Consider the following 23,943-nt stretch of genomic DNA (forward strand, 5'->3'; position numbering starts at 1 on the left):
TGAGTTGGGGTTCAAATGATTAATATTCTCATATGGATCTCTTTGGCAGTTTTACATCAGTCTCTAAAATTGTACTTTGATGTTTGGTTTGTTTCTAATTTCTGATTGTAGGAAAGTTGATTTATCTAAAATATAAACATTGGGAGAAGTGTAGCAAAATGCATATACATAATACAAATATCTCAAAAATAAAAGCATCCCCCCACCTGGTGTCAATATAGGTAGAAAGAGGATAAAAATCTTTAGATAGGGAAAAGAATAAACGAAGGAAACTCAGAACAAATGGATGCTGCCTTACTGTTTCAGGGACAGGGACAGGGACAGGGACAGGGACAGGGACAGGGACAGGTACAGGTACAGGTACAGGTACAGGTACAGGTACAGGAACAGGAACAGGAACAGGTACAGGAACAGGAACAGGAACAGGTACAGGAACAGGAACAGGGACAGGGACAGGGACAGGAACAGGAACAGGTACTGGTAAAGGAACAGGAACAGGAACAGGAACAGGAACAGGAACAGGAACAGGAACAGGTACAGGAACAGGAACAGGAACAGGAACAGGAACAGGAACAGGAACAGGAACAGGTACAGGTACAGGGACAGGTACAGGTACAGGTACAGGGACAGGGACAGGGACAGGGACAGGAACAGGGACAGGGACAGGGACAGGGACAGGGACAGGTACAGGTACAGGAACAGGAACAGGAACAGGTGCAGGGACAGGGACAGGGACAGGGACAGGGACAGGGACAGGGACAGGGACAGGGACAGGAACAGGAACAGGAACAGGAACAGGAACAGGGACAGGGACAGGGACAGGGACAGGAATAGGATGTTTAATGTTGATGTTTCAGGAACAGGAATGGGATGTTTAATGTGTTAATATTTCTCTTAAATTTAATGTTTCTCCAGGAAACACATAATAATCTGAGGGTGCAAATGTGATTAGGGAAGAAATCCAGGGTCATAAACGAAGGGGAAAGGGGTGTGTGGTCAGCGATAAGGTAAAAAGTATTTGTGTATCTTGGTCTTTCGATGGAAAAGAAAGGGAGAAAGGGCTTGGTCCTTCTGTGTATCAATCACTGGGTTGGGCTCACCAAAGCAGATTGCTTGACATTACCAGGAATTGACTGTTTACCAAAGTGGGCTCTGCCCACAATAACTTCCAGTATAAGTAGAGGCTTCAGGTGGCCGTATCCCCAACCCTGCTTCAGAGGGAAAGGGAGACAGAAGGAACACAAAGATGCAAGTCAAGGTGGTGGCTTTTTTCCTGGCCCTCGGCCTGCTGACCTTGGGAGGCACCAGTGCTGCACCTGCGGTAAGGAGGGACTTGGCTGACTGAAGGGCAAAAGGGATCGTATGAACGTGATGGAGATTGCAATCTACCATCCACATAAACCTGGGCCTTGGTCCATTGGCTGAACTAGTTGACACTTTTGGAGAGATTTGTGAGCAATGCGTTTCACGGCAGAGAGACTAGTGTATGGAATGTGGCACAAGAACAGGGGGATATTTGGACACTGTGGGAGCCTTGAAATCACATGCATATCACGTAGAAATAGTACCTCCTGGAAAGGATCACCTGATCTGCTCTTCCTGTAACTGTGGTCTACTGAGTGTTATCGATATTGACACCCATGTTGAAGAAATCAGGTCTTTGGAGCTCTACCTTCATTGATCTGTCATTAAATATTCCAGGAGTGAGGTTCCCGCGTGCATAACCAACTCTACCGAGCGCCACTGTTTCTAAGAGTTTGCAGCATGGAGATAGGCTAGTGGTAATCTGTTCCTTTCCTAGAATTTTGCAGTAATTAATAGATGATCATATTAGGATCACTCATACTTGATGAGACTAAAGCCTACTTCAGGTTTTGAAATGCTCTTATTTATCCTATTAAGGGAAGCCCTGTACTTTTGCCCTGAAGTCCTCTTTGATGGCATGATTGTCTATCACAATGGCCAGAGAAGGTGAGCCACAAGATGGCATCCCCATTAATCCTTCTTGGTTTGTTGACATGCTTGGGAAGGATAGAGGAATTGTCAACTGCTCTAAGAAGAGGGAGAAAGAAGAAGGATGAGAAGGACCAGGGGTCCTGAAGTGATTCAAGTAGCACCTCTGTCATAGCTGATGGAGTTTTTTTTTAAGGTTAATAAAAGAACTCCAAGCAGCTAACCATCATGCAAAGTAGAAGTGTGAACCAAAAGAAAACTTGCACATTAAGCTTACTTACATTAAGAAATAAATTCAGTCCTCACATAGTAGTTAATAAAATAGAGCAATAAAAATAGAGATAGCTTACTTTTATTCAGTAGATCTGGATACAGGTAAATTCATAGCAGAAAGTATTTAATCATCACTGGTTCTTTGTAGACATTTCTATGGAAATAGACATGGCTGCGTGCAAGTGATATGAAAAAGACGAGAGCTCCATTCTGCAGCACCTCCTGCTTGTAGGGGTGCCAAGAGAGTAATGGAGATCAGGTGACCCATGTGACATCCCAGAAGCACAATAGAGATGTCTTTACTAGAGAAACCCACTTACTGTGCTTGTGAGACAATGCTGAGTCGACCCCTGATAATTCCAACAATAGCATTGGTTTTTCGGTTTCTTCCTTTCCTTGAGCTGCCCAGACTTCTGGTGTTTATATGGGTGGTCAGATAAGTATTTTAAATAAATAAACAAAAAGTGCTCAGGAAGATGTCTGACAGTGACCGAAGTAATGATCCTTGCTGTGGCTTAGATGTTTGTTCATCTAGCTGTACAGCAACTTACCTGATTGGATCCTTCTCCTTTCTGGATATTTAAACTCTTTTCATTGGAAATGCCAATAAATAATGGGTTTCTCTCTGTATGGAAATCACACACTTAATCTAGGAGTGCTGACCAAAACACTCTCACTTTTTGATGAAGATTAACCCAATGCACAATTTCTGAACAGATACCTGGAGTCCATTTACCTTCTATTTTCCTTTTTCTCCACTTTGCCAGTGGAGTTTCCCTTGAAATGTATAAAAATGAGCAACTGGAATGTACACAAATATTTGGGGAATTGATGGGGGAAAAAGTATGTTTATTAGGAGAACTGCATTCATATACAATTAGGAGAAATAGATATTAAAATGTATGTGATATAGAAATGGTTTATCAGTGCCTACATCTGGGATTTCCCTCCAAAGATTAACCAGGCAGGATCCTGCTCAACCTGTGCTGTCATTTCTCATGCCTTTCAAATTCTCTGATATTCACAAAAGATGAGTATCGTGTTAGTGCTTTTTCCCATTCTTCAGGTAAAGAAACTAAAAGCTGTTTATTCTACTTTGCAGAATGGAGGCAGAGAAGCCAGGGATTATGTACATGGAGTAAGTATGCAGACTAATTGTATGCTTGGAACGTGTGTGTTTGTGTGTGTGTATATATATATATATATATATTTAAACTTTTTTAAAAAAGAAGTTAAAACTTAATACAAACTAATATACAGAAAAAAAGAGAGAGAAAGAAATCAAAGAGGAAGCAAAAAGTGCAAGAAAAGAAAAAAGTTCGAGAAAAATAGAAAAGAAAGAAAAAAGACAGAGAGCAGTGGCTTCCAATATTCTTCACAGCAGTTATAAGTTCAAACATATTTTCATCTCTCTCTCTCAAGTCACATCATAATTTTACTTATTTATTTATTATTTTACTTATTTATTTAATTTTATTTTCTATCCCGCCTTTATTATTTTTATACTCTTCTTTTTATAATCAATCCAATATAATAATCGGAACCATGAATCACAAGTTCATTTTTTCCCCATTTTTACCCCAAAATCCATAAGAGGTTTCCAGTCCCTGAGACCGGAGCTAATAGGTGTTATTCATTCCTCTGTAGGAGGTTAAAACATTCTCAAAAGGCTGAGTAAAAACCCTTAAGTTTATTTCCTTAGTTTTGATTAATCCAGAAGCTAAACCGGTTCCTTTTTTCTCAAAAAGACCAGGTAAAAATCCATCTATCCTTTACCTTCATTTCTCCTGCTTTTTGTTGTTTTATAATGGTTTTTATGACTTTTATTTGTAATCCTCCCAGAGCTACTTCAATACTGAGAGGGGCGGGGCATAAACTTCATAAATAAATATATAAATAAAGAGGTAGATAAATAGATCTATCAAAGACTGAAGAAACTCATTGGCAGGACATGCTTCCCTGAGTTATGGCGGGGAATGATAGACAGGTAGTCCTCAATATGCGATTGTTCGTTTAACAAGGGTCTGAAGATATGACGGCCTTGGAATGGGTGCTTTATGGCCTGTAAAGCAGTTCCGAGCATTGCAAAATGTCATACCACCCCGCCCCCCCCAGGTCACATGATCGCATTTCAGGCATTTGGCAAGCAGCTTGCATTTATCACCGGTTGCAGCATCCTGAGGTCACGTGACCGTGCTTTGTAAGGGTTTTTGCTGTTTTCCAGCAAAAATGCCCACTGGCGAAGCTGAATTCACAACATCCCAATTGTGTTTAAAGTGCAGCACCAACTGCATGTCTCATGTGAACAATAAAACTGGGTTAATCAACTCAGTCAATTAACCACAAAAGGTTTAGATTTACTCCCAAGTAACCAATCTCTCTTGTTGTTATTGATATTGTTGTTGAAGTTTTATTTTAAAAATTCCAAATTGCATTTTCCCCTCCTGTTGTGCTTGTTATTGTTTATTCGTTTAGTCACTTCCGACTCTTCATGACTTCATGGACCAGCCCACGCCAGAGCTTCCTGTCGGTCGTCAACACCCCCAGCTCCCCCAGGGACAAGTCCATCACCTCTAGAATATCATCCGTCCACCTTGCCCTTGGTCGGCCCCTCTTCCTTTTGCCCTCCACTCTCCCTAGCATCAGCATCTTCTCCAGGGTGTCCTGTCTTCTCATTATGTGGCCAAAGTGTTCAGTTTTGCCTTTAATATCATTCCCTCAAGTGAGCAGTCTGGCTTTATTTCCTGGAGGATGGACTGGTTTGATCTTCTTGCAGTCCAAGGCACTCTCAGGATTTTCCTCCAACACCACAGTTCAAAAGCATCGAACTTCCTTCTCTCAGCCTTCCTTATGGTCTAGCTCTCGCAGCCATATGTTACTACGGGGAACACCATTGCTTTAACTATGCGGGCCTTTGTTGTCAGTGTGGTGTCTCTGCTCTTAACTACTTTATCGAGATTTGTCATTGCTCTTCTCCCAAGGATTAAGCGTCTTCTGATTTCCTGACTGCAGTCAGCATCTGCAGTAATCTTCGCACCTAGAAATACGAAGTCTTTCACTGGTTCTACATTTTCTCCCTCTATTTGCCAGTTATCAATCAGGCTGGTTGCCATAATCTTGGTTTTTTTGAGGTTTAGCAGCAAGCCAGCTTTTGCACTTTCTTCTTTCACCTTCATCATAAGGCTCCTCAGTTCCTCTTCGCTTTCAGCCATCAGAGTGGTATCATCTGCATATCTGAGATTGTTAATGTTTCCTCCAGTGATTTTAACTCCAGCCTTGGATTCCTCAAGCCCAGCATGTCACATGATATGTTCTGCGTACAAGTTGAATAGGTAGGGTGAGAGTATACAGCCCTGCCATACTCCTTTCCCTATCTTAAACCAGTCCGTTGTTCCGTGGTCTGTTCTTACTGTCGCTACTTGGTCGTTATACAGATTCTTCAGGAGGCAGACAAGATGACTTGGTATCCCCATACCACTAAGAACTTGCCACAATTTGTTATGGTCCACACAGTCAAAGGCTTTAGAATAATCAATAAAACAGAAATAGATGCTTTTCTGAAACTCCCTGGCTTTTTCCATTATCCAGCGGATATTGGCAATTTGGTCTCTAGTTCCTCTGCCTTTTCTAAACCCAGCTTGTACAGCTGGCAATTCTCGCTCCATGAATTGCTGAAGTCTACCTTGCAGGATCTTGAGCATTACCTTACTGGCGTGTGAAATGAGTGCCACTGTTCGATAGTTTGAACGTTCTTTAGTGTTCCCCTTTTTTGGTATGGGGATATAAGTTGATTTTTTCCAGTCTGATGGCCATTCTTGTGTTTTCCAAATTTGCTGGCATATAGCATGCATTACCTGGACAGCATCACCTTGCAAGATTTTGAACAGTTCAGCTGGGATGCCCTCATCTCCTGCTGCCTTGTTATTAGCAATGCTTCTTAAGGCCCATTCAACCTCACTCTTCAGGATGTCTGGCTCTAGCTCACTGACCACACCATCAAAGCTATCCCCGATATTGTTATCCTTCCTATACAGGTCTTCTGCATATTCTTGCCACCTTTTCTTGATCTCTTCTCCTTCTCTTAGGTCCTTGCCATCTTTGTTTTTGATCATACCCATTTTGGCTTGGAATTTACCTCCGATGTTTCTAATTTTCTGGAAGAGGTCTCTTGTCCTTCCTATTCTATTGTCTTCTTCCACTTCCGCGCATTGCTTGTTTAAAAATAATTCCTTATCTCTTCTGGCTAACCTCTGGAATTTTGCATTTAATTGGGCATATCTCCCCCTTTCACTGTTGCCTTTTGCTTTCCTTCTTTCTTGGGCTACTTCTAGTGTCTCAGCAGACAGCCATTTTGCCTTCTTGGTTTTCTCTTTCTTTCTGATGTATTTTGTTGCCGCCTCCTGAACAATATTGCAAACTTCTGTCCAGAGTTCTTCCAGGACCCTATCTACTAAGTCTAGTCCCTTAAATCGATTCTTCACCTCCACTGCATATTCCTTAGGAATATTAGTGAGCTCATATCTAGCTGATCTGTGGGTCTTCCCTAATCTCTTGAGTCTGATCCTAAATTGTGCCAGAAGAAGTTTGTGATCAGAACTACAGTCAGCTCCAGGTCTTGTTTTTACTGACTGTATAGATGTCCGCCACCTTTGGCTGCAAAGGATGTAATCAATCTGATTTCGGTGTTGTCCATCTGGTGAAGTCCATGTATAAAGCCGTCTCTTAGGTTGTTGGAAGAGAGTGTTTGTTATGCAGAGTGAGTTGTCTTGGCAAAATTCTATCAGCCTATGTCCTGCTTCGTTTTGTTCTCCCAGGCCATACTTACCTGTAATTTGAGGTGTCATTTCACTGCCCACCTTAGCATTCCAGTCTCCCGTGATGAAAATAACATCTCTTTTAGGCGTGTTGTCCAGTAGGTGCTGCAGATCCTCATAGAACTGCTCTACTTCAGCTTCTTCAGCATCTGTGGTTGGGGCGTATATTTGGATCACTGTGATGTTAGATGGCTTGCCCTGAATTCGAATTGAGATCATTCTTTCGTTTTTTGGATTGTATCCAAGCACTGCTTTAGCCACTTTACTATTAATTATGAAGGCTACTCCATTTCTTCTGTGGTCCTCTTGACCACAGTAGTAGATCTGGTGGTCATTTGATGTGAAGTGGCCCATTCCAGTCCACTTCAGTTCACTGATGCCCAAAATGTCTATCTTTAATCTTGACATCTCACCAATAAGCACATCCAATTTGCCCTGGTTCATAGATCTTACATTCCAGGTTCCAATGGTGTGTTGATCCTTAGAACATCGGATTTGCCGTTCACCACCAGCACCATCGGCCGCTAGCCATCCTTTCGGCTTTGAGCTAGCTGCGTCATCACGTCTGGGGCTAGTTGAGCTCATCCTCTGTTCCTCCCCAGTAGCATTTTGACCATCTTCCGACCTGGGGGTCTCATCTTCCGATGGTATACCGACATATCTCTGGTTGTACTGATCCATTTAGTTTTCACGGCAAGAATCCTGGGGTGGGTTGCCACTACCTTCCTCAGGGATCGCATTTAGTCTGAGCTCTCTGTCATGACCTTCCCGTCTTGGGTGGCCCTTCACAGTTTAGCTCATGGCATCATTGAGGTGCTCAAGCTCCAGCACCACGACAAGGTAATGATCCTTTGCTGAAGCCCAAGCAGATTAGATGGGCACAATTCCTCAGCATGTTCAATTTCACTTTGAAACCTGCCTGGAGGAAGAAATTTCCTAGCTGACACTTTATCCCGGCTGCCACAGCACAATAGCCAAAGGGAAAAAGTGGTAGATGCCATCATCCCCACCCGGCAGACTGGGATGGCAGTGGTCACTAGCAGCCAAAAGCACAAGCCCACACTTAGGGTAGAAAGGGACTTTCAAGATGAATTGTGCTCCACTTTAAAGATTGACTCATGATTGCTGGATAACAAAGACAAACTGACAGAGAGGCAAGAGTTTTGGTGGAAACTGTACATTCCGGAAACCCTGAGGAGGGAAACACTTGAGAGGTGCCATGATGCGAAATCAGCTGAGCATTTTGGATTCCTAAAATCTTTACACCTCTTAAGGTGGCAATTCTGGTGGCCAACCCTTCGTAAAGATGCAGAGGAGTATGTAGCTGGTTGCCCAACTTGTGCCATGGCCAAAAGAGTGGGAGGGAAGCCCAGAGGGCTGTTACAGAATGTAGCAAACCCCACACAGCCTTGGAAGCAAATATCTATGGATTTCATAGTGGATTTGCCTGAAAGCCGCAAGAAAATGATGATCTGGGTAGTAACTGATCTATTTTCAAAACAGGCTCACTTCATCCCTTGTACTAGCATAGCAATGGCAAGGCAGCTAGCCAAAATGTTCACGCAACATGAGTATAGATTACATGGAACACCTGAGTGGATTGTGAGTGATTGGGGCATACAATTCACCTCAAAGTTTTGGGGGCCTTCCTCAAGATGATTAGGGTGGGGCAGGGACTAATTTGCAGTCATCATCCGGCCACAAATGGCCAATGTGAATGATCTAACCAGGTACTGGAGCAGTACCTTAGATGTTATATCAGCTACCAACAGGATGACTGGGTAGATCTATTCATGTTTGCAGAAGTAGCCTATAAAAATTTGGTACACCAAGGTACAGGGTTCTCCCCCTTTCAGGTAGTAAACGGGCAGGACTTTGTGACATTCCCAGAATTGCCAAAGGGCAAGTCCAAAATCATCCCCTTAGACGAGTGGGTGAAGCACATAGCGGATGGGTGGCTAGTAATAGAGGGCGCATTGAAAACCACTAAGGAAGATTACAAGAAGTATGCTGACCAAAAAAGAGCACCAGAATGGGAATTTAAAATGGGGGAGAAAGTATATTTACCCACCAAATTCTTAAAGTCCTCGCAGCCTTCAAAAAAGCTAGGTCCAAAGTATGTGGGACCTTTTCCCATCACTTTAATGATGAGAAGGTGCAACTGCAATTACCAAACAATCTGAGAAAAATCCACCCTGATTTCCACTCCAGTCTCCTGAAACCAGTTAAGGACTCAGAATGCCGGCAGCCCCAAGCTCCACTGACCCCAATACTAGTAAATGGAGAGCAGCACTTTGAAGTGCAAGAGATATTAGATTCCAGACAACAGTGAGGGAAGTTCCAGTAAGTTCAGTAGAAACATTTCCCCAAATCTCAGAGTGAGTGGGTGGACAGCAGTCATGTAGTGGCCCCCAATTTAGTAGAAAGATTTCATGATCGATTCCCAGCAAAGCTGAAGTTGAGGACAAAGGAAGGGGGGAAACAGAACACATAAATATAAAATGTATTGATATTCTACATTTACCAAATATCATTGGAGAAGTGGGGAAGGAAGGTGATTTTCAGGGAGGTGAGATTTTTGAAATACTAGAATCTACTGGCCCTCTTCTTTAACAAAGGTTACTTTCCAACAGTGATGCCAGGATGTCATCCTGCCACAGCGTGAGGAAAGGCCACCCGACCAGCTCACAGAGACCAGCAGGGCCATGGGGAACACTTTGAAGTGTAGGGTGGTAGTAAAGGTAAAGGTTTCCCTTGACATTAAGCCCAGTTGTGTTCGGCTCTAGGGGGTGGTGCTCATCTCCATTTCAAAGCTGAAGAGCAGGCGTTTGTACTTTGAAGTAAAAATGGCAAGAGGCGTGAAGTGCTGGCAGCGGAGCATTCGTGAATTTGCAAGCCTGCAGGTTATGCAAGCAGGAAGCTACACTGAGAAATTCAGCACCTCAGACAGATCAAAGGGCACTGTAATAAAAGTAAATTATTCAACCTGGGAAGAGAGGGGGTGGAAAGAGAGAATGTGGCAACCTGCAAATCACTGGTGGGTGGTGGTGGTGGAATGTCCTGTTGATTTAAACTGTTGATTGCACAGGTTTTCCTCACTCAAATCTTTAATGTGCAATGGATTGCTAGTTCTAATAAAGATTCCTTCACATTCCTTAAGTGGCTTGGGTAAGGAATACTGATTTAGCAACTAAAGGACTGAGGGTGTCACCGGTGACCAATATGTCTAGCTTCAGCTTGGCATGTTGCATTGTGGGAGTTCTCCACGTTTGGTTTTGGAGTTGGAGATGCTTCATTAATATATTCTGTAACACCATCAGGTTAGGAATTTTGTAGACGTGTACTTTGTTGTTTGCCATGGGTTAAATATCCTTCTGCCTTGTCTGCTTTGCATATGCTTCTATGGGATGGTTCTTTATTTACTTGTGGTTCCCTTTATTTACTTAAGCTGGGAGGGAGGTTGATTAGCACACATTGGCAAGGACCCAGCAGGAATTCAAGGGAACCACCTGAAGATAAAAACTGATGGGAGGTGGGGGAAGAAACTTTCAGGAGAATGTCTTGGGCAATGTTAGTCTGAATGTCAACAAAATTAATTGGGAACCTGGAAGGGAGAAAGACCTTGCTGGAGTGCTAGAACAAAGTAGCTCTTTCACTCTTTATTCTCTCCAGAATAATCATGCTATTTTTCTTGGTTCTGGTACTTTGTTATATGGATTATTGCTTTATTGTAGTTTGTTTTTTAATTCTGTGCATGCCACCCTGACTCATGGTTGAACAGGTCAGCCATATAAGTATATACTACAAAGATACTGATTTTGATGCCTCATGTGGTGCAGACTGGTAGGTGGCAGTTTTGCAACCGAAACTCTCCCCATGACACGAGTTCAATCCCAGTGGAAGCTGGATCCTCAGGTAGCTGGCTCAGGTCAATGCTCCTTCCATCCTTTTGAGGTTGGTAAAGTGAGTACTCAGCTTGCTGGGGAAGGTGATGACTGGGGAAGACAATGGCAAACCACTCTGCTATAGTCTGCCAAGTAAACATCGTGAAAGCAGTGTTAATATATTGTCTTCTACTACAGATTAAGGTTACTATTGTAACTAATCATTTTGGCCGGGTGAAGAGGTTGAATTTAATTGTCCCCTTTTCACGTGTTAATGGTTGCATTGCCTAAGGGAAGAACTTGCCTGGACTTGTTCTAGTTTCAGTTTCCCTTCTGTGTAGGTTTGCAGAGAGTATGCAGCTGAGAGAAATCTCTCCTCACAGCAAAAAGCCTTTAAATATGTTTGTTTTCTGTAAATAAAATTATTTTTATAGAAATGCCTGGTGTATGATTTTTCTGATCTCTCCTGGGCCAAATGCTTTCTAGCACTCTGCCAAGAAGCAGCATCCCCTGAAAGGGTCAAACATGACTCAGAGCTTGTATAGGGGACCTTTCACCTTTCACAAAGATACTACAGAGCAGGGTCTCTCAACCAGGGTTCCATGGAAACTTCGGTTCCTGCAAGAGGTCACTAGGGGTTCCCTGGGAGATCATAATTTATTTTAAAAATTATATGAATTTTGGGCAAGTTCACATTAAAAACATAAGTTTCATTTTTTTATTTTTAGTTTAAGAACACTGTTAATGCAGATATACAATCCTACCCATGAAACAAATGTAATAATTTTGTAACCTCTGGACTATGTTTGAGTCTGAATGTGCAGAGGTTCCCTAGAAAAATACTTCAAGGGTTCCTCCCGGGTCCAAATTTAGGAAAGGCTGCTACAGGGAGTCTAGAAAGAAGGAAAGACCCACCAAAAACCAAATAAAACAGACCCCCACCAAAAACAAAAAAGTGGGAGGCAAAAATGAGGCACAAAGTAGATAAACAAGGAGTTTACAAGCATCATAGAATTAGGTTAAATTTTTTATGTCTCATTGATCAGTTTAAGATGACGCTATATCACTTTAAAAGCAGCCAATATTTTCTAAATCCAAGTAATGTATAAATATCAAGAGCAATAGTCAAGACAGTAGAAATTGTAAAATAAGATTAAGAACTACAGTAATTTGTGTCCAAACAATTAGAGGCTCCATGTTAAGGGAATCCCAAATTTTGGATGCTGTTCAAGCCCATTATGAGGGTTCTAATCCAAAAATCATTTCCAGATTAAATTAAATTGAATCCTCTTTTCTCTCTAGTTTGAGACTCGCCAAGCAGCAAAGACAATGAGAAAGAATGTGAGAAAGTAAGGTTTGTTATTGGTTTAAGCTGGGCATTTCATTCTCAACACAGAGAAAATCTACATATTCTTGAGCCAAGCATCTAGAAAACCAGCAGTGCAGGTAAATTGCTTTGCTTGTTTCCTGCTATTGCTAAATTTTATATTGATGAAGGAAAGAAGGAATTTAATTGTAATTGAGGGGGTGGGGGGAATCTGTGTTTGCTATTTTTAAGGAAGTTTTCTTCCATTTATCTCCATTTCCCCTCCTTTTCTTTAACATTTCTATCAGCCTTATTGTTGTTATTTGTTGTTCTGCTTGGGAATAAGACACAGAAACACCATGGTATCATGGTAATAGATTGTTTCTTAAGTGTCAGCAGAAGGTCAGGTATCATTTTTCTCAGGTTAAAATGTAACAAGGTTTAAGTATTCAATGATGATATAAGAAAACTGCCTTTTGCCTCTTGCTCCCCCCCCCATTTCCTTTTGCTTCTTCTGTTTTTTGAATCCAGCAGCCTCTCTTTTGCTCTGTGTGAGCACGTGTGCTTGCACATGTGTCTGAGCTTGTAAATATGCCTTTTTGTATTTAAGAAGCTTTTGAACCCCATCCAGGGATCTGCATGAGAAACTCTTTATGTTCGCTGTTTGTCTGAATACAACTATTTGTGCTGAAATGCCTGGTGTCTTCTTTCTGATCTCTTGGGCCAAACACTTTCCAGCACTCTGCACATGCACCAACACTTATAAAGTAGACCACATCAGGAAACTGATTCCACCCGAAGACTAGAGTTGTGCTTAAACAGAATCTTTTTTTTAATAAATTTTATTGCTTTTTAATTAATAACAAAAAGGAAAAGAAAAACAAGACGCAAAACTAATAATAATGAAGATACATACATTACGAAGAAGGAAAAAACATTAAAAAGTGCTATTGCAAAAAAATGAAAAAATGCAACAAAGAAACTTGGCATAGTATATCATTATAACAATTACAAATCTCTCTCTATATATTTATCTAATGCAAATATTATTCAGGTAGGTGTGTGTGTGTGATACATTTATATGACTATTGTTTGTTTTTTACCTACTGTATTTGGTATAAAAGAGTCCCATATTTCATTATACTTGACCGTGCAAAGTCTGCATCTCTAGGCAATCTGCTCATAAGTGGCAAGCGCAATCAGGTCTTCAATCCATTGAATAAATGGGGCCATACATTTATCTTTCCAATGCTGCAATATCAGTCTTTTGGCCATAGTAAGGGCATGGAGAGTCCGTTTACATTGTCCAGTTGTCCAGTTCCATGTACTAGGTAAGTAGTTCAAAAGAATATTTCCCTCTGAAAATGTTAGTAAGTGTAGGGCATTGTACAACATATGCTCTAAGGAGGCACTGTTGTTATTACATCTCCAACAACATGCTGCTTTGGACAATCCTTTTCTATACAAACGTCGTGGAGTCCAGTACATTCTAAATATTGTTTTGTGTTGGATAAGTCATAGTTTAAGGTCCATTGACACTCTTGCGATAGAAGTTAAGACATTTTCCCATTGTCTAGGCAATGTAGGAACCTCTAATTCTTTATTCCACTCATCTCTTAACATCTGCATATTAAACTGATTTCTTGATAACAAATATCTATACAAGCTAATCGTAGGGGGGTCTTTTTAGTTCTAAAGCATTTAACAAGCTGTTCTTGTATCTCAGGTGTCTCAGAAGCAGAAAATGCTGCTGGTCCAAACAATGTTGTTAACAGAGAGCCAGTTGGGCCTAGTGGTTAAGGTGCAGGGCTAGAGACCAGGAGACTGTGAATTCTAGTCCCGCCTTAGGCACGAAAGCTGGCTGGGTGACCTTGGGCCAGTCCCTCCCTCTCAGCCCAACCCACCTCACAGGGTTGTTGTTGTGGGGAAAATAGGAGGAGGAAGGAGTACTGGTATATTCCCCGCCTTGAGTTTTTTATAAAACTAATAAAGGCGGGATAAAAATTAAATAAATATACGTAGCAGCTGTAAATATTGCCATTGGGATACATCCGATAGATGATATTTATCTCTTCACACAGCATATGTTAAAAATTCATCTTCATCATCTATCAGTTGGTCCAAAGTCAGTATCCCTGCTTCCATCCAACTTTTCCACATCACCGTCTTTTCCCCAATTTTTAATGTTGGGTTTCTCCATAAAGTCAATTTAGCATGGGAAAAAGGATCAAGTCTTTTTTCATTATTATTAAACATTACATTCCATAGCTTTCTGACACAATCATTTACAGTGAGATTAGCGTTCTGTTGTATTTAGATCCTAATATTGTCCATCCAACCAAAGGTGCCATATATGTATATTCCAATGCTGCCCAAATTGGAAAATTAGCATCAGTTGTGGGCTTCCCGTGCTTAATACTTGACAATAGGTAAGCTTGATGATATAGCTCCAGACTTGGAAAACCAAATCCTCCTTCATTATTTGGTAATTGCATTTTCTGTGAAAATATTCTCAGAAGTGAAGAACCCCATAAAAAACTCCCAAAGAATTTATTTTCTGAGAATATTTTCCAGATATTTGAAAAGGAATTCCTCTCAGAATATAAATTAGTCTGGGAATAAGATGCATCCTGAGAGTATTCACCTTTTCCCAAAGGATGAGGTTTAAGGACTCCCGTCTATCCATATCTAAAGAAACCTCTTGACATATTTTATCCATATTAGGTGGAACTGAGTTATATCTTTTGGTATGCACATACCTAAGTATTTTAATGGATTTGGTACAAATACGGAATCGCTATTCCTTAAATAGATGGGTAACTAAATTTTTACCTACTGGCATCAGTTCCATTTTACTAAAGGCATCTGTCATTTGCATCAACACTGGAACAGCAGTATGAGCTTTAGTAATAAACAAAGGAATATAATCTGCAAATAAAGCCAATTCAACTGAATTATCTAATACTCCGTAAATCTCCCTATGTTGTCTAATAGCACAAGCCAAGGGTTCCATGCAAATATTGAAAAGCAAGGGTAAAAGCGGACATCTTTGTCTGGTTCCTCTAAATAATGGGAAAGTAGCAGAAAGAATACCATTAATCTTAACTTTAGATGTGGGTGACTCATCTTAATCCATTTTATAAATTTCAAAGGAAATCCAAACCTGTTTACAACAGCAAACACGTACTGTCTACATAGTTTCTCAAAGCTTTTTCTGCATATAAAGGTACAGTTTCAAATTTGCCTTTATTTTTATTCAAATCTATTAAGTCTACAACTAACCTAATGTTGTCTGCTGCTTACCTAGTTCTTATAAACCCTGCCTGATCACTAAGGAATGGTATCACTTGCTGTAATCTATTTGCTATTTGCTGAGCCAACCATTTTCTCCCCCCTCTAACCCAACCGAGGCCTAGGAGTTCCCCAAATCTTTGATGGATGGCTTTGTGCCCAATTCTTTTGGGAAGAAAGCTATGGGTTTAGCTTTTGGATTGATCCACAGGACCCTTTCAATCCACTGGGTTGTAGATGGATTAAGGAGGTAACAAAGTTCACTCTGAGACACAACTGTTCTGCAAGGTCATGTTCCTTTATTTGCAAGAAGAAAGCTCTTGTATAGTCAGTATCAGGGAAAGGTTCAACAGCAAGTAAAAAGAACCATTTGAGTCAGCAATGGTATCCTTGGTGAAATCTCTGAGCAGAGGGCATCTGGAACTCTGCTGGTAGGATTTTTCTTGTTTTTACTGTAAAGAAGAAAATAAACATTGTTAACAATTTAAATATCATCTATTAATAAGCAGTGCCTCATCCCAGGTGTGTCTCATCCCAGGTGATTAGCTCGCCTGGCCACACTGGGTTGCAGATGGATTAAGGAGGTAACAAAGTTCACTCTGAGGCACAACTGTTCTGCAAGGTCATGTTCCGACCTGCTGCCTCCCCTCTGTCCTTACGATGGTGGGGGATAATGGGTACCGCTGCTTCCAGGACATCCTAGACGTCCCTGGTAGTGGTCCCTGTGCCTCATCCCAGGTGATTAGCTCGCCTGGCGACTCTCCGGTGGTTTTTGGTGCCCTTCCTTCTCCAACCTCCTCTTCCTCAGAGCTGGAACTCGAACCCTCCTGGACCCCATATGGTTCTGGAGTCGGGTTCCTGTTGGGTTTCCTAACCATGGAATCAGGCACCTGTCACTCGTTTCTTTGCTTACACTGTTCCTGGATTTAGGTTCTGTCATCACTAGCTCTCCTCCCTCACAGATCAGATCTGGAACAGGGCTAATGGTTAAACGTTTAGTTTCTCAGCTTTATGTAATGATTACCTATCCTAACAGACTCAGACTCACAAGTCAAAGCTTAAGAATATCTGGTTTATTAAAGAATAGCATGTAAATACAGAGAAAGCTGAGAATGAAGAACAGCACGCCAAATACAAACTAAAAACCCTCGGCGCAAACGTAATCCCTCCCCTCTCCCAACCGTTTCAAATTCCCCACCCCAGGTGCTGGTAACGAGTTCTTCTGATCTCCTGGGAAGAAAACCTGGAACACAGTAGATAACCCAAACACATTCCACTCTCCTGAAGATAGATAACAAACCCAGGAGAAGGAGTTTGCAGACGCCTCCCAAACAGAACACGCGTCCAGCACTTAACTTGACATGCAAAACATTACGATGTACAATGCACATTGAAACGGTGAACATGACAGCAGCCTTACTGTTTCATGAACAGGAACAAGAACAGAATGTTTAATGTGTTAATATTTCTTTGAAAATTAATGTTTCTCCAGGAAACACATAATAATCTGAGGGTAGAAATGTGATTAGGGAAGAAATCCAGGGTCATAAATGAAGGGGAAAGGGGTGTGTGGTCAGCGATAAGGTAAAAAGTATTTGTGTATCTTGGTCTTTCGATGGAAAAGAAAGGGAGAAAGGGCTTGGTCCTTCTGTGTATCAATCACTGGGTTGGGCTCACCAAAGCAGATTGCTTGAGATTACCAGGAATTGACTGTTTACCAAAGTGGGCTCTGCCCACAATAACTTCCAGTATAAGTAGAGGCTTCAGGTGGCCATATCCCCAACCCTGCTTCAGAGGGAAAGAGAGACAGAAGGAACACAAAGATGCAAGTCAAGGTGGTGGCTATTTTCCTGGCCCTCTGCCTGCTCACCTTGGGAGGCACCAGTGCTGCACCTGCGGTAAGGAGGGACTTGGCTGACTGAAGAGCAGAAGGGATCGTATGCATGTGATGGGGATTTAGATCTACCATCCGCATAAACGTTGACCTTGGTCCATTGGCTGAACTAGTTGACACTTTTGGAGAAATTTGTGAGCAATGCGTTTCATGGCAGAGAGAGTAGTATATGGAATGTGGCACAAGAACAGGGAGGATACTTAGACATGCTGGCAGCCTTGAAATCACGTGCATATCATATAGAAATAAAACAGCCAAGAAAGGAACTGCTCATCTGCTCTTTCTGTAACTGTGGTCTACTGAGTGTTATCGATATTGACACCTACATTGAAGAAGTCAGGTTGTGATGGTTGCCTTATTCTAAAAAAAAAAACAGACTCACCAGCCAGGGCTAAGGATATCTGGTTTATTTAGAGTAGATTGCAGACACAGAGAAAGACGGGAATGAGCACATGGTGTGCGAGGTAGCCAGTAAATACCCGCAGTGTGGACCTGACCCCTCCCCACCCCCCATTGTCCCAAAGTCCTGACCGACGGCGATCCCGGAGTCTCGATTGGCGATCAGGGGGCGATCCTGGAGTCTCGATGGGCGATCAGGGGGATTAGCACTGATTACCTCTGTCCTCTTCCCGTGTCCGGAGCAGGTGTGTCTGCCGTGGCAATGCAGAGATGTCAGGGAGATAGGTTGATGACTTCCCGGATCAGGGCAAAGGTATGGCTCCTTTGTCCTTTAGCTGTATTGTCTTTCAGTACTTATAGGATTAGCACTGATTCCTTCCTCCCCACTCCCCTTCTCCGGAAAGGCATGTTCCCCATTGTGATGTATGTATACATCGCAACGGGGGACATGACACAGGTCTTTGGAGCTGTACCTTCATTGATCTGACATTAAATATTCCAGGAGTGAGGTTCCCGCATTCACAGTCAACTCTACTGAGTGCCACTGTTTCTAAGACTTTGCAGCATGGAGACAGACTAGTCATAATCTGCTCCTTTCCTAGAAGTTTGCAGGAGCTAATAGAGGATCATAGAAGGATCCCTCATATGTGATGAGATTAAAGCCTACTTCAGGTTTTGAAGTGTTCTTATTTATGATACTAAGCGAAGCCCAAGGTAATTGCCCTGAATCCCCTATGATTCCATGACTGTCTACTTCAATGGCCAGAGAAGGTGAGCCACAAGATGGCATCCCCCTTAATCCTTCTCAGTTTGTTGACATACTTGGGAAGGAGAGAGGAATAGTTAACTACTGCAAGAAGAGGGAGAAAGAAGAAGGATGAGAAGGGCCAGGGGTCCTGCATAGATTCGAGTAGCCCATCCGTCACAGCATTGGATTTTCTCTTTCTGTTTTCATTGTTCTTTTGCTTTTCTTTTTTCTATTCCTATGATATTGTTTTTATATTATGATTGTGAGCTGCCCAGAGTCCTGGTTTTATGATGGGTGGTCACATAAATATTTTAAACAAATAAATAAATTGTGCTCTGGAAGATGTCTGACAGTGACCCAACTAATGATCCTTGCTCTGGCTTAGATGTTTGTTTATCTAGCTGTGCAGCAACATTCCTGATTGGCTCCTTCTCCTTTCTTGATATTTAACCCGTTTTTCATAGGAAATATTAAGAAATAGTGGGTTTCTCTCTGTATGCAAATCACACACTTTAACCTAGGGGTGATGAGCAAAAATCTCTCAGAATTTTAATGAAAATTAACTGAATCCACAATTTCTGAACAAATACCTGGAGTCCATTTACTTTCTATTTTTCCTTTTTCTCAGTTTTGCCAGTGTAGTTTCCCTTGAAATGTATAAAAATGAGCATCTGAAATGCACACAAACATTTGGGGAATTGATTGTGAAACTAATATGTTTATTAGAAGAACTGCATTCATACATAGTTAGGAGAAATAGATATCTAAAAATGTATGTGTTATAGAAATGATTTATCAGTGCCTTCTTCTGGGCTGGTTTTAGTTTCCCAGTCTGGCTATAGACCCTGGTGGTCTCCCTTCAAAGATTAACCAGGCAGGATCCTGCTCAACCTCTTATGTCACTTCTTATGTCTGTCAAGTTTTCCAATATTCATGAAACATGAAGAACTTTTTCATGCTTTTTCCAATTCTTCAGGGAAAGAAAATAAAAACTCTGTTTATTCTACTTTGCAGAATGCAGGCAGACAAGCCAGGGACTATGTAAATGGAGTAAGTATGGAGAATACTTTTATCCTTGGATCTAATTTTTATATATCTATATCTAATTTTTATTACATCTTTTTAAAACAGAAGATAAAAATTAATACAAACTAATATAAAGGAAAAAGAAATGAGAAAGAGAAATAAGTCAAAGGGAAAGCAAAAAGTGCAAGAAAAGAAAAAAGTTAAAGAAAAATAGGAGGGAAAGAAAAAAGATACAGAGCAGTGGCTTCCGATACTCTTCACAACAGTTATAACTACAAACATATTTTAATTCCTCTCTCTAAAGTTACATCATAATACTCTTCTTTCTATAATCTATACTATTGAATCATCAAAACCATGAATCACAAGTTCATTTTTTTCATTTTTACGCAAATAGTCCATAAGAGGTTTCCAGTCCCTATGCCTGGAGCTAATTTGTCTTATTCATTCCTCTGTAGGAGGTAAAAACATTTTCAAAAATCTGAGTAAAAAGCCTTAAGTATATTTCCTCAGTTTTGATTAATCCAAAAGCTAAACCAGTTCCTTCTTCCTCAAAAAGACCAGGCAAAAATCCTTCGATCAAAGACTGAAAAACTCATTCGCAGGACGTGCTTAACTGAGTGATTAGGGAGAATGATGTCATCTGAACAGTAAAACTGGGTGAATCAACTCGGACAATTAACCACAATATGTTTAGATTTAGTCCCAAATAACCAATCTCACTTGTTGTTGTTGTTGTTCTTGTTGTTGCAGTTTTACTTCAAAAATTCAAATATGCATTTTCCCCTTTTGTTGTTCCCCTAACTTTATTCAAGACATAAAGCCATCACAGCTTTGAAAGATTCAAGAGACATTGGGACCACTGTTCGCTGACATAAGATTGAACTTCTAGGGTTGATCTTAATTTCACTTTGTGTTCTTTCCATTTTATATTTCAGAACATTAATTCTGGAGCTTTTGGAGGGGTATGTATGCACAAATGTACAGATGCTCTGACTAGTTTGAGCAGAAGTTAAAATTCACTGCTAGGATTCCAAAAACGTTCAACGTTTTGAGAATACGGGAGATGACATGTCTGTTCCTCCTGAGTGAAACTTTCCTTGGAGAGAAAGTAGCAAGAGGGGACAACATGGAGTTCAAAGTTGCAAGATGCTCACTTGAGTCTACATGCTAAAATGGCATCTGAACTGCCCACTCTTAACTGGGTGGGGAGGGCAGAACCAGCATCTAGAATAAGTCCTTCTGGGTGCCTCTATTTTGCCAGTTCTCAAAGGTACCAAGGGATGGCCCTATTCCTCCTTGCTCCTCTCTCCCGAAATGTCTGTATAAATAAAGTGGATATTCCTCAAAGCCGGTCTACAGTGGTTTCTCAAAGACTGCTGACCCCTGGAAAGATGAATCACTAACATGTCCTCTTCTGTTCTATTTTCAGAATAGTGGAAAGTTTGATAGCAACCAGTTTGGGCCCAACAGCTTCAATAACAAGGGGGTAAGTGTTGGAAAATGCATTTCTTTTTCCTAGAGAGGGTGTGGGATCCAACCTGTCAAAGCGTAAAAAGACAATGTTTGTAATTTTAATAGGATGGTTTATTTATAGGAAGGAGGAAGAAATGCTGGTACCGGTAGTCTCCACTTAGCGACCAGCGGCTTAAAGGCCGTTTGGAGTTGCGATGGTACCCCAAAGTTGATTTCTGACAGGGCCTGAAATTACGACCGCCACAAATTATGACCTGGTAGCTTTAGCTTCATCTGAGCAAGAAGATTTGAGAGGAAGGTGTGCCTATTTGTGCTTGCCTCAGGGACAAAGGCAGGAAGGAAGAGACTCTCAGATTGGCCATCACATTAATGAAGTCTAGGCAGGGTAAGAGAGAAACAGGGAAAGAACTCAGAGGGACCCAAGGCTTTGTCTACAGTATATCCCGCTCCTCCTTGTGGTCAGTAGAGTGTGAATGGTTAAGAGACCATGTTGTGTTTCAAAGAAAAGCATTCCCCTGTCACCCAATCATGCCCTCTATAGTAACGTGTCTATAATTGTTTGAAAATTTCTTTTACTACTTCTAGGACATATTTTATTCACTAAATACTCACTAAGCACACTTTCCCCTCCTTTCCTACACCAGACTGGTCTCAGATAGAAAACTGGCTTGGTTTACAGAGCATGTTAAATCTCAGTTAAGAAAACCAAGGTCTATGTTCCCATATAATATATATAATATATAATAATAACTATGTTTGCAGAACACACTTCCAAAGAATAAACCGTAGTCCTTGCTTACAGATGGTAACTGGTAACTGGAAACTCTCTTGCTAAGCAACACAGTCATAAAGCATGACATCATGTCACCATTTCAAATTACAATGGCAGTTGCAGAAGTTCCCTCATGAAGTGAACCCCACACGGTGGATAGGCGCAACATCATGTGATCACCATTTGCTGCCTCCTGCCGGCTTCCCCATTGCCTTTGCTTGTTGGAATCTGGCTATGAAATTTGCAAAAAATGATCACATGACCACTGGGTCAAACTACAAGGAACACTTGTAGGTCTCTCACTTCAGTGCTCTTGTATCATCAATGTTTTGGTAAGCTTGTATAATTCTGAGAGAGCCAGTTTGGTGAAGTGGTTAAGGCACTGGGCTAGAAACCGGGAGACCGTTAGTTCTAGTCCTGCCTTAGGCACAAAGATAGCTGGGTGACCTTGGGCCAGTCGCTCTCTCTCAGCCCTAGGAAGAAAGCAATGGCAAACCACTTTCAAAAATCTTGCCAAGGAAAGTACAGGGGCTTGTCCAGGCAGTCTCCGAGAATCGGACATGATTGAACAGATAAAAAAGAAAAAAGAAAATCAATCATACCTTAGGCAGCTGATGTTGCCTAAAAGGAAGAAGTTCATTTTATATCACCAGGGCTGGGGAGCAGGAAACACCACAGAAGAACATAACTTCCTTGTTGAAGCAGATCTGGGGTCTACCTGATTTAGAATTCTGCTTCTAATGGGAAGTTCCCAATCAGGTATGGACTCAAGAGCCTTGGTCATGTGTCCCCGGCATCAACAGCTTCAAGACCTTCCACCTGCACAATCACCATATTCTTATTCTTATCTATGAGATACTCCAGATGTTGCCAAGTGATTCCTTCTCCATAAAGGAGAAATGAATCCAGTAATCCTTCTGCAGAGATCTTCTTCTTGATAGTGATGGTGAGGATTTCTTCTTGAGAGCCTCATGATATTTAAATTGTTAAGGATGTTTATTTTCTTCTTTACAGTAATAAAAACCTACCAGCAGAGTTCCAGATGCCCTCTGCTCAGAGATTTCACCAAGGATACCATTGCTGACCCAAATGATTCTTTTTACTTGCTGTTGAACCTTTCCCTGATACTGACTATACAAAAGCTTTCTTCTTGCAAATAAAGGAACATGACCTTGCAGAACAGTTGTGTCTCAGAGTGAACTTTGTTACCTCCTTAATCCATCTACAACCCAGTGGACTGAAAGGGTCCTGTGGATCAATCCAAAAGCTAAACCCATAGCTTTCTTCCCAAAAGAGCTGGGCACAAAGCCATCCATCAAAGATTTGGGGAACTCCTAGGCCTCGGTTGGGTTAGAGGGGGGAGAAAATGGTTGGCTCAGCAAATAGCAAATAGATTACAGCAAGTGATACCATTCCTTAGTGATCAGGCAGGGTTTATAAGAACTAGGTAAGCAGCAGACAACATTAGGTTAGTTGTAGACTTAATAGATTTGAATAAAAATAAAGGCAAATTTGAAACTGTACCTTTATATGCAGAAAAAGCTTTGAGAAACTATGTAGACAGTACGTGTTTGCTGTTGTAAACAGGTTTGGATTTCCTTTGAAATTTATAAAATGGATTAAGATGAGTCACCCACATCTAAAGTTAAGATTAATGGTATTCTTTCTGCTACTTTCCCATTATTTAGAGGAACCAGACAAAGATGTCCGCTTTTACCCTTGCTTTTCAATATTTGCATGGAACCCTTGGCTTGTGCTATTAGACAACATAGGGAGATTTACGGAGTATTAGATAATTCAGTTGAATTGGCTTTATTTGCAGATTATATTCCTTTGTTTATTACTAAAGCTCATACTGCTGTTCCAGTGTTGATGCAAATGACAGATGCCTTTAGTAAAATGGAACTGATGCCAGTAGGTAAAAATTTAGTTACCCATCTATTTAAGGAATAGCGATTCCGTATTTGTACCAAATCCATTAAAATACTTAGGTATGTGCATACCAAAAGATATAACTCAGTTCCACCTAATATGGATAAAATATGTCAAGAGGTTTCTTTAGATATGGATAGACGGGAGTCCTTAAACCTCATCCTTTGGGAAAAGG

General features: G+C 41.2%; 1 protein-coding gene across 4 annotated transcripts in view; it reads left to right on the plus strand.

Annotated features, from left to right (window-relative positions):
* Positions 1-23,018, plus strand: part of LOC134503251 (uncharacterized) — a 92,139-nt gene extending 69,121 nt beyond the window's left edge. Inside the window, exons 1-5 of one of the 4 annotated variants that reach the window (XR_010068522.1) lie at positions 1,289-1,321; positions 3,329-3,364; positions 20,527-20,553; positions 21,021-21,077; positions 22,851-23,018. The gene's annotated coding sequence lies outside the window, so the exon portion shown is untranslated. Of the gene's footprint in view, positions 1-1,288; positions 1,322-3,328; positions 3,365-20,526; positions 20,554-21,020; positions 21,078-22,850 lie in introns of those variants that run through there. The other 3 variants (XR_010068520.1, XR_010068521.1, XR_010068519.1) reach the window with 3 other exon arrangements.
* Positions 23,019-23,943: the final 925 nt, after the last annotated feature.

Source organism: Candoia aspera, chromosome 10 (genome assembly GCF_035149785.1).
Source record: "Candoia aspera isolate rCanAsp1 chromosome 10, rCanAsp1.hap2, whole genome shotgun sequence".
Lineage (NCBI taxonomy): Eukaryota > Metazoa > Chordata > Lepidosauria > Squamata > Boidae > Candoia > Candoia aspera.